The sequence below is a fragment of the Pinus tabuliformis genome, chromosome 3_1 (assembly GCF_031772625.1).
Source record: "Pinus tabuliformis cultivar Carrire ecotype Pingquan chromosome 3_1, CPIR1, whole genome shotgun sequence".
Lineage (NCBI taxonomy): Eukaryota > Viridiplantae > Streptophyta > Pinopsida > Pinales > Pinaceae > Pinus > Pinus tabuliformis.
In genome coordinates, this window is record NC_142301.1 from 541,028,057 (window position 1) to 541,040,527 (window position 12,471).

A 12,471-nucleotide genomic window follows, 5' to 3' on the forward strand; every position below is an offset into this window, starting at 1 on the left:
TCGACGGTAGGACATATACCCCTTACGGTATCCTAAATAACTTGAAGGTTGAACTAGGTGGAAAAACAGTAGAAATAGATGTTGAAGTCATCGATGGGAATCTTGATTACAACATCCTACTGGGAAGACCGTGGATATATGCCATGGCAGCTGTTGTGTCGACTTACTTTAGGAAGATCGCATTCCCTTTTGAAGGGGGGATTACGGTCGTCGACCAACAAAACTTCCTCCCTAATGGTTCACAAGTTACAGGAAGCATTCCCATGATCCATGGAAGCAACCATTCGCTTCAAGATATCGGAGTAGGCCTACTGAAAGACCCCACAATGATGGGAACTTTCGCACTTCCACCTCCAATCTATGCAGGGGAAGTAGCGTGGGTAGCAGCCTGTAATATGATATCTTCCCAACAGAAGATGTCACAAGACGATATCAACATGGATCAAGCAATGGTTTTGCCTCCAAGCCCTATAGAAATATTGTAGCAATCAATGTTTCAGGCATGGGAGGCGAACCCAAGTCAACGCTCGTCAAGCGTTTGGGTAGATAGGTCTAGAGAATATGGTACCCCTTTGGATCCCTGGTCACGAGTGCATGGAAGTGACGAAGGAATCCTACAATCAATGTTGATTGAGGGGGCACCATGGAATGATAGCCACCATCGTTCCCTTCTTCCAGAAGATACTCAAGATGACCTTTATCACCCTTCAGTTTTTGAATTCCTATCAAATACTGTAAATACGGTGGATTCCGAGCGGAACCTATCCAATATTGAAGAGACTATAGCCATAAATATCTCGACCAAAATAGATGTTGTAGAGAATATTTATGTCGGCAAAGGTTGTTCCCCTTCAGAACTGGAAATATATAACGCTCTTTTTCGCGAATTCAGAGATGTCTTTGCTTGGTCATATGATGAAATGCCAGGCATTGACTCGAGTATCGTTGAACATGAAATTAAGATGTATCCTGATGTCAAACCAGTAAGAAAATGGCTTCGGCAGGTGCACCCCAAGAAAGCCGCTGCCATTAAAGCAGAAGTTGAAAAACTTCTCCATGCTGGTTTCATCTACCCGGTTCCTCTAACCGATTGGGTATCGAATATTGTCCTTGTTATGAAAAAACAAGGAACAATAAGAGTGTGTGTCGATTATAGGGATGTAAATCAAGCTTGTTCGAAGGACAACTACCCTACACCCTTCATCGACCAGATAATTGATGAATGCACCAGATGTGAAATCTTTTCATTTATGGACGGATTTTTCGGGTATAATCAAATAAATATCCGCCCACAGGACCAGTCAAAGACTGCATTTATTTGTCCGTGGGGCACATTCGCTTATCAAAAATTACCCTTTGGTTTAAAGAACGCAGGGGCGACGTTTTAGAGAGCAATGAATTATGCTTTCCATGACATCAAGAACACCGTTCAACCTTATCTCGACGATCTTCCGGCTCATTCGCGAAAGCGGACTGATCATCCGCAGCATTTAAGAGCGATATTTCTACGTTGCCGACACTACAAGATAAGACTCAATCCACACAAATGTGTGTTTTGCGTCGGTTCTGGTCGTTTACTTGGCTTTGTAGTCTCCAAGGATGGGATTCGTCTCGACCCTTGCAAGGTTCAGGCAATCATCAATTTGCCTCCACCTTCGAATTTGCTTCAGATTCAGAAACTCCAAGGGAAAGCAAACTTTCTGAGGAGGTTCATTCCAAATTACGCAGAACTTGCTAAAGGTTATACCCGTCTCTTGAAAAAGGATGTACCTTTCGTCTGGGACCAGGTTGCACAAGCTTCCTTTGATGCTCTGAAAGATTCTCTAGTAAAAGCATCATTAATGTACGCCCCAGACTATCAAAGAGACTTTAACCTGTATCTAGCTGCAGCAGATACGACCATTGCGATGGTTTTAGTTCAAGAAGTCGATGGAATTGAACACCCTATATATTATTTAAGTAAAAACTTAAATGATACAGAGAGTAAATATTCTTACGTTGAAAAGCTAGCACTTGCTGCTGTTCAAGCGATACAAAGATTTCGACATTATGTCCTCTTCCGGAAGACTACCGTTTTGTCAGATTGCAACCCCATGACTTATATACTGTCGCGACAGTTGCTTGGGGGCAAATATTCAAAATGGATAGCAATCCTTCAAGAGTTTGATCTGGAATTTGTAAAATCCAAATCAAAGAAAGCTTTAGTTTTCGCAGAATTATTATGCGATCTCCCATCGTCGTCCAACGATGAAACATCCCAAGAATCAATCGTGGACGAAAGTTTGTTTCTAATATCGGCAAATGATGAGTGGTATGGAGATATAATAGTTTATCTCCAAACCCAAAGGTTTCGGCCAAACACCTCCCACTCAGAACAAAAATGCATTCGATACCAAGCAAAAGACTACATGATTGTCGGTGATACGCTTTACCGTCGTGGTGTCGATACGGTTCTGAGAAGGTGTCTCACCCATGAGGAGGTCGAAAAAGCCCTGAATGAGTGTCATTCAGGCGCCTGTGGGGGGCATCAATCTGGATATGCTACAGCACAAAAAATCTTACGAGCAGGATACTTCTGGCCAACCATGTTCAAAGATTGCGTAACCGCAGTCAGAAGTTGCCATGCTTGTCAGATTTTTGATAGCAAAACCAGAAGACCCCCCGCTCCTTTACAACCAATAGTAGCTGTGGGGCCTTTCGCCAAATGGGGCATCGATTTCATGCAATGTAACCCCACCTCGACCAGGGGGCATGGGTATATTATAGTTGTAGTTGACTATTTTACCAAATGGGCCGAGGCGATGCCTACATTGGATAATACTGGTGAAACAACTGCCCTATTTTTTTTCAATTATGTAGTCGCCAGGTTCGGCGTACCACAGGCCATAATCACAGATCATGGATCGCATTTTTGCAATCACATGATGGTTGAATTAGCTGCCAAACTAGGGTTGTCTCACGATAGCTCTACCCCATACTATCCGCAAGCTAACGGGCAAGTTGAAGCAATCAACAAGGTCCTGAAGCGCATGTTGCAAAGGATGGTTGGGGTTCACAAAAGAAGATGGCATTTAATCTTGTACTCGGCTTTGTGGGCCTACCGAACGTCGGTAAGAAATGCAACTGGGTTCACACCGTTCCAATTGGTGTATGGCCTGGAAGCAATCCTACCAATCCAGTGTGAAATTTCGTCTCTTAAACTCGCAATTGATCTCCTCCCCGGAACTTCAAAAGAAGAGGCTCATTTCTTTGAATTAATCCAATTGGATGAAACCCGTCGTGATGCCGCATTGGCTAACGAAGCCCATAAGAAACGAGTCAAGGCGCAGTTCGACAAAAATGTCAAACCCCGTGTCTTCTCAGAAGGTGATTTGGTCTTGCTTTACGACCAAGAATCCGATAAGCTGGGAGTTGGGAAATTTAAGTCTTTATGGATGGGCCCCTATATTGTTAAGAGAGTATTAGCAAAAGGAGCCTACGAGTTGATGGATTATGACGAAATTCCACTGGCACAACCCCACAATGGGTTGTACCTCAAGCGTTACTATGCCTAATAGTAACCTATATGATTTTGTTACATTTTTGTTTTCACTAAAGTGTTTGTTTCGGTTAAGCAATCCACCTTTTACATTTATTGCAGATGTCAAATCCATTGGAACCGTGGGTTGGATATGCCGACGGAGCGAGTCATAGTTCGAGGAACCTATCTTCTGCAGCATGGGCCATTTTTTATCCAAGCGGCGAGTTAGTGAGTTTCAGAGGGGTTTGTATTGGTCAATCAACGAATAACATCGTTGAGTATAGCACGTTGATAGAACTACTCTCTGATGCCATCACCCATGGCATACGCCGACTAATCGTCAGGCTAGATTCACAACTCGTGGTACTACAGCTCACTGGTACCTACTCTGTCCGAAATCCAGCTATTTATCGCAAGTTCCTAAGAGTTAAAATCTTGGAAAGACAGTTTGATTTCATTCAATATCAACACATTTCCAGAAACTTAAACACATTAACCGACTCATTAGCAAACTATGTGTTAGATAGACATTTGCAAAATTGATAAAAAGAGAAGCATCATCAATGTTTCACATATGGATCACATAAAAACTGAAATAAAACTCCGAAAATCAAAAATATATAGCTGTTTACGGTTTACATATAATGTTCTGTAACCAAGACAAAATCGGTCATATGACCCCAAAACTCAAAATGGCTGGGGGGCACCCTAGCCTAGTGATGCTCATGATAGCAAGTCACGGCCTGTGCAATCATGCGCAAGAGACGAGTCCATCGTCTGGGTACACCAGTGGTATGCCGCTGCAACTGTAAAGGTAACTCGTCAATCCGTACATCCGGAATGCCAAGAGTAAGGCCCTCAACCTGCTCCTGCACAGCTGCAAGAGTCTCGGCCACGTCAAGGTCGCGAAGAATAACTCTCCCAGGAGCCTCCCTTGCTGGGGTGGCAACTGGAGCTCTCGGGCGAACTGCTGGATGGACAGGACCAACATCTGCAGGCACACATGAGTTTGATTAGAGTCTTGACAGAATAAAGCACAAGGACATTATAAATGAAAACAGTAAACAGTGATATGGTCAAAGATTTTACCAATAGCGCCCCACTGCTCGCCATCCGGTAGTACCAAATCCGGATCACCTCGGAAATCCATACCAACATATGGATACTCGGAAAAGGCCATCTCCTGACGCTCGAACCACCTGAAGAAGGTATCAGTAAAAGAAATCTGAGATTGACCAGCATGTCTAGACATGTGATCAACCCATCTCTGCATGCGTGGCTCGGTAGGAAAAGGCATGTCGAGTGCAATATATTGAGGCTGCATCAGTGGTATCTTCTCCAAAGCAAAGGCAGTCAAAACTGAACCAAAACCAAAGTTCTTCAGCTTCCCGTCCTTTACCTTGGTCAACTGGCTTTTCATCTGAACAAGTACTGCATCACACCAGTTGAATACTTTTGGCTGAAGACACTCCAGGGCGTGCTGCACATAAGATCTGTTGGCAACATGAAGGGATGCACTACCGGCCATCCTACCAATCGTATACAGTATGGACCTGAGAGACCTGTCAGTAATCTCACGGATAACAACCTTGCCATCTCTGCTCGGCTGGGACCCTTCCCTGCAATACTGGCGGACATAATCTCTCACGGAATCACTCCCTCGGGCCGAACCAGACAAAGAAATGGGGGCACCCCGCCTTGACAACCCAGTCAAGAAGTAAATGTCTACTATGGTCAAGGGGATGGACTTGCCCCTGATCTGGAATACTTGGTTGATAGGATCCCAAGCATCAAGCATGTACTGCAGTAAGGATATCTGTGCTCTCATGCTAGAGATACGGAAGAATTTCAGCAGGCCACAGTTCCGCAGCGCGTTCACCGTGACAGGATCATGGAGGGAAATTATGTCCTCTTCTTCATGTTCTCGTTCTTGCCATGTAAGGGTCATTTTGCTCCAATAAACTCTGCAAAACAAACAAGAGGAGGAGTAAGATCCTGGATTTGATGAGAAACTGGCGAAATTTTCATCAAAAACTGTGCAACAAAAGTCCTTTTCTACGCCCAACGCAGTTGACCAATGTTCCACCTGCGTTGAAGGTCAAACTGCCCTTAGGCAGCTTGACATTCAACGCAGGTTTCGAATGGATCACCTGCGCTGATGGCAGAACGCCCTAATGAAACCCCAGGGGCTCATGGGAACAGGAAAACAGGCACAGAATGGAAGAAGGAAACCATGAAAAGAAAGAGCTAGGGTTTAGCTCCTACCTGGTCCAAACGGCGCTGAGAATCGTCCATAGAATCTCCCGAAATCAGCTGGTGAAAAATCAAAAGGAAGAGGCACCTCCAGAGCTCCAACAGACCAAGTGCAAATGAAATGGTAAAATGGGAGGTAAAAACACCTTTTAATTGCTTTTTACGTAGTTCCAAGTGAAATATTAGAGTTTTAACCTCATGTTGTTCATTTCTAACTAGTTTGTTGCAGCAATTGATGATACAGTACTATCTCTGAAAAGGGCAAAGCTAGTCATGGTAAAATATAAAATTGACCATATCAACCGAGCAGTTTTAACGCGGAATTCATGCTCGTTAAAAAATAAACATAAGCTATGAGCAAGCTTCCCTCAGAGTTCAAGCTCATCCAGAAAAAATGAACCGGTAAATAACCATTTGAGATCTTAAAATCATCAGCCATAAAAGCCTTGGTCGTGTTTGCACCGTCACCTCCACTTTTCATTTGGCCGATCATTCACTTCCACTTGATTTTTTACCTATTTTGAGGAACATCTGCGAAGAGTGATTTCACCTAGCCCTCCTTGTGACACTGCCGTGATTGGAAAATTCCAACCTGTACCTAGAATCTGCTGCTATCCCTGTTTATCACTCGTTCCTCAAAATACGAGTCTTCTTTGAGCTCTTTTCACTGACTCGTAAAATATGAAAAGTTTGCCGAGTTTTGGCCTTCCAGCTCGTTAAAGCGACCGGAAGAGCTATCCCTCCTCTAGATTTTAATCTTTTTGGACCTGAGGGATTATTGCACAAAAAGATCGAGCGCTTGTCTAGTTCGGCTCGATAAAACTATCGAACATTCATCCCTTCTGTATTGTTTTATACTTTTTCGGACTTAAGGGATTAGATGACGAAAAAGGACCCTTGGAGTTAACTTTACGTACCTTTTCAGACTCTCTAAAAATGAAAAGGACCGAGTTGTCTTTGTCGCTAGACTCGTTAAATGCATTAAATAGTGACAAACTTGTCTTTAGACGAGAACGAGTTTCCCTATCGCTAGGCTCGTTAAAACATAATGATGGGCTTGCCCGAAGGGCAGGTTATAGAACAAGCATATGTTATCCTCCTCAAGCTTGACAAAACTAAAGAGGTACTGGTCAGAAATGACTGGGGAAAAATTGGGAGAAACTCAAAGCTTTGATGGTAGCAAGTCGCTCTTGAACATGACACTTTTGCTCCGTACCACATCGGGTTGGGTTGTTTCATTCACCGGTCTCATCACCATGGTCTCGCCATACCATCCAAATTTGGGGTAATGCTACCGATCCATAGCATCAGTGTCGTTATATGTTCAAGATATGTTGTTCAGAAAGAGTCAACCGTGTCCCATCCACTGCCATACATCATCTTTCATCCTTTCATGACCGCCACCTTGAATCATATTTCATAGATCGTTTTCACCTTCATCACAATCATTAGCTCCGTTCCATGTCACTGATGTGGGATTCATTAAGGCCCTCCTTTGATGGATCGCTTATTTTCGACATCAGCTCATTATCCAAGAAGTTGATCTAGGAACAACCCCCTCAGTACTTTGAAGCTTGCATGCCTCAATGGCAAGTTTCTCACTTCCGGCGACAGGTATACATCAATGACCTTCGACCGAAAGATTTTGCGTGGTGTTCGACGCCAAGTCCTCTATTCACACCACGTGAATTGTACTGCAGTACCTTGAGGGTCATCATCATTATCGGTGATTCCTCTCGCGCTTGTTAACAGTTTCCATCATTGACTGGTAATCAAGCGATGTCTTTCCATGTTCGACTCCAAGAAATTCTCACATGGATCGACTTGTACTTAGAGTGAAGATCGGACGAGTTTGAAGACCCCGGATCTAGTTTCATCTATCCGGGCTGCGATATATATTCAGGAAATAAAGACATTGACATGTGCAGCAGATGATCATCCTACTCAAAGGATGATAATTTCATCAGAAAATTATCAGTCTACCATCAGACGATTGTCTGTTCTATGTACAGAAGAATGTATTTATAAAGCTGAGCATGGGAATGCCCGCCTCAGCTAGATCATGAAAGCAGTATGAAAAATAATGTATTGTATTGTATCTTATTACAGGTCACCTCTCAGCGATTGAATGAACTTCGGATCCTCCTGATAAAGCATTTCACCCGGTAAACGACCTCATACTTTAGGGGGCAACTGTTATAGACATTTTTGTGCCTTACAGCATGGAGCATGAAATGTCCATAATCTAAAGGATCCAAAGTCCCTAAACATGTTGTTCCTACCCCTAGAGGAACAAGGCCGACAAACCACAGCAATCCAAATAAGTTCTCCACTGAAAATTACTCAAAAACAAGGCAATTCTGGATCATGTTAACTGCTCCACTGAGCATCTGCGCTGAATGTCAACTGCTCCATGGACCACCTGCGTTGAATGTCAACTCCAACAAAGGCTACCTACGCTGAGCGAGATTTGACAAGTGGAAGTCTCATTCCTCAATGTGTCAGTGCCCAGGAAGCTTCCAAAATGACACTTGGATCAAGGAATTCGACTAGTGATGAGTAAGAGGTTCTTCATCTCCAAGTGGAAGCAAGAACCTCCAAGTGGACTCAAGAACTGAAGAAGAACTGGAGTGGGAGAGGACACTAGTCACATCTCAGGCTGACTCATCCTCTCTCCAAAACTCTATATATGGATCTCTCTCCCATGAGATCTGGAGGCTGGAATTTGGTGAATGTAAAGAATTGCTGTTGGTTTGAGTTTAGAATTATTGAGGTGATTTGCTTTGAAGGAGGTGAAGAGGAGATTTCTTTATGCTGGGAAGGTGATGCTGGATTGGGCCTTTTATGGTTGTATCACTTCCTGAACCTTACTTCTTCCATTAATAAAGCATTTGAGGTTCTTCTATATGCATGTGTCTCAATGATGTATTGTTATACTTGTGTAATTGATTTATTCTAATCCTTGAATCAATTATGAATGTATGCTTCTTGTAGTTTCCCTCTCTTGTCATTTTGCAGGATCTTGGTGTAGTTGGGCCCGTGAAAGAGCAAGGAGCTGGGAGCAAGCAGCAAGGAGAGAAGATTGGATCAACCATTAGCGGAAGACATCGGTTAGTGGATCTCTTTCTCCCTTCTCTTACATCTCATAAAGAAGAAATCTTAGATAGCTTTGCTTTGATTGTTGCTAAGGAACTATCACCCTTAGAGTGGGATAGGGTCATTCTGTATTGGATACTTTTCCCAACAACAGCATACCACATGACCCAAAAAAATCCCAATGGGTACACAAAACAAACACTTCCTCAGGTTCAACGCAATATGATACCTTCAGCATGTATCCAACATTAAGCGCAGACTATCTACATGGCACTTGACTAGCCCAAACACTATCCAGTCATCGAAATACACCTCCAAGAATTTGTGAATGAAATCTTTGAATGTTGTAATGACTACGCGAGATAATATTGCCAACACATTCTTGAGTCCAAAAGGCATTATTGTATACTGGAAACAACCCCATTCCATTGCAAAGGTTGTCTTACTCCTATCCTACAATGAAGTAATATGCTTCCTCTCCTCCCATATTTTCCAGTACTTCATTAGTAAACGGTGTGGGAAAAGGATCATGGACACAGGCATTGCTAAGCCTTCTAAGATCTACACAAATCCTTATTTCGTCCTTCTACTTATTTTCCTAAACTACCATTGGACTCACCTAATCAGACTCCTCAATGGGTTCAATAACACCTTCTTCAAGCATCTTGTCCAACTCCAAGCAGACCTTTTCCTTGTATTGGAGATTAATGAGACATGGCCTCTTCTTAACAGGCTTCACGTTTGGTTACAGAGTTATTTTCATTACTCCCAAATCACCTATGATGCCTTTCAGGTCCAAAAATTTTGTAGGGAACAAATACTGATATTCATGGAGCAACTCAATGACTTTATCTACTATAGAGTCATCCCAGTAATCTGCAACATTTGGAAATTCCGGCTCCGCCTCTGTGCGAATGTTTACTTTCCTAGTTTTCAATGGTAGAGTGATGTCTAGGTTCTCTATCTATGGTCCCTTTACCTCACAGTTGCCTTATGTTTCTAGGATGTTAATATTCCATCTATTCTCATCCCCTCCTTCAGTAGTCAAATTATAGCACTTCAACGCATGGTGCAGCTGGGTGCTCCAATCTGGTTGAATCAATTCCAAAGGATCCTACGATATTCTGAAGATTTCTACCTTAACCTCCTAGAGGGCCTCATCAATGCTTTCGAACCTATCTTGAAAGTTAAATGTTCTCACGAACCCTTCTCTCAAGACATCCCATTCTGCGGTGCCGTGGTGGAGCTCCGTCTCCAAATACTAGTTCATAGTGATTACGTCTAGAGTGTGACAGAATAAATGCACCCATTCTAGTTGTGGCTCTACTCCATATACCATAGCCCATTTAGCCAATTGATCACGCAGAACATTCCTCCCATCATACTTCTTAGTTTCCCACACTTTAGGCTGACCAAACTTCTTTCTCATCATTCTTCTATAATCGCGACACTCATCAAAGTTGTCTTTGTGTGCACCCCACCACCGAGCGGACGTAGCGTGTAGTTCCCAATCCAATGCCTAAAAACAGTAATCCTCAGTAACGTCTATTTCAAAAGCATCCAAAAATTTATCCACATCAGTTAAACCATCATAATAAGGTGAATTTCTTAGCTCCAACGAAACATAGCGCAACGATTTGGTCATCATGTTTCAGTGCAATGTGGATACTTCATGCAGTTTGTTTTTCCAATCTTCCAACTCTTCTTCTAAATCCGAAGTACAGGAAAATTCATGGTCCCATGCAATTCGACCATCAACGCTCAGATTAACCCAGTATTGATCTCATGCTATGATTTTATAGACATGATTCAAATAATAACAAATTCTTTTGGAAACAATCACATAGGAGTAATTTCGTCGACGCGTTTCGAACCATCTAGTGTGGTTCATCTTCAAGACAAGATGAACGACACTGGATGGTTCGAAACGCGTCAACGAAATTACTCTGATGTGATTGTTTTCGAAAGAATTTGTTATGATTAATATGGATCATAGAATTCTAAACTCAAAAATGATCCAAATCATCATCACTCTCCTCATAGTTGCGAACTAGTTTGGTATAGCACAGCCCTTTTGCAGGGTCCAATGGTACTACAACACAGAGCGATTTCCTTTCAAACGACATTGTCCACTTCTTCAAATTGATGAACCCATTAATATCGATAATGTAATCAGTTCCTAGCGGCATGGGGTATGGATTCCTGTCATCAACAATATCTATTACTATCAGCCAACGCACTCACAGCTTCTATATCTACGGTAACCCCCTACAATCATCCCATAGGGAGAATCTTCTACTGGTTCACCATCCTTAGTTGAATCAGAGACCACTCCAGTGTAGGTCTCCCCATCCTCTCCCAAGTTTTCTTAGGAAATATTTTCACGGTAGACCCCAAATCCAAAATACCCTGGTCCCTCTCATAGTCTCCTATTTGTGCGGTAAGCCTCATTTCACTCCCTTTTCTTGCCTTATGCTTACCAATCTTTCTGACTATGCCGGGTCCATTAGAAGAATTATTCTTACCGAAACATTTGTTGATCAACTCTTGTAGCCCTTTGGTAGCCTTCCTTTTGTGCAATACTTTAATCCAAGTCACCAATAATTTGGTAAGCACAAAGGGGTCAACCTCTGTAGACGTGCTGGTATCTGACAATTTGTTCTGACTTCCTAAGGTAGAAGCCTCAGCAAAGATTTTCTTCAATTCCATGAACGTTTCCTTTGCACGCTCCACATCAAACCCAACCTCCTTTTATGAAGCCCTACAGACCCATTCACCTTCATTAGGTTGATTTCCCTTATCATCACTAGTAGCGATCCCACTTCACAACACAATATTCACATTGGGATTCTCTTTGCGGGCTCAACCCTCATCATTTGTAAATTTTGGGTAGGTTTCTTAGGTTGGGCCTTCTTCTTTGGAATTTTAGCCACCAGCACATGAAATTATTCAATTTTGTGGTTAAACTAAGTGCAATATTGACATGATGGGCATGTCTGATTCATACATCCCACACGTAGTGTCTTGGCATCTCGCAATTGTAACAAATTACCCACCCTGGTGTTGGCATTATGTTTCTGGTATGGCTATGTGTTACAGATGTTGTACTTGATGGCAACACCCATGGCAAGGCTCTCAATATGTTGAAAATTAAGAAGTACGTAGGAGATCAGTTCAGAAAGTGCGTACCTGCAGGTACACCGTGCAGGGATAGCGGCCAGTCACGCAAGTCAGCCGTTCAGGAGGTGCATACCCCCAATGCACTCATTTCAAGGCAGAGAAAAGCACACGTGGGGTTTCTTATGTTTAACCCTTGGTAGTTAGCCGAAGGTATTTGTGTTATTACGGTTTTGGCTCATGGTATTGATCCATGATTTTAGGAGGAGCTTGCCTATATAAAGCAAAGGAGACCTCTTGGCTAAGCATCTTTTGCAATTGAATATCTTAAGTTCTGGAATATTGGGTTATGGTCTTAAAAGCTTGATCTATATGAAGTGGAAAGCGAATCTGTGAAGGGTGATCTCTCGAGCGCATGATCAGATCTGAGCATATGAGCATCTGTGCCACTCTGGTGGACTGCCTATTCGGCCCTAATCAGATGT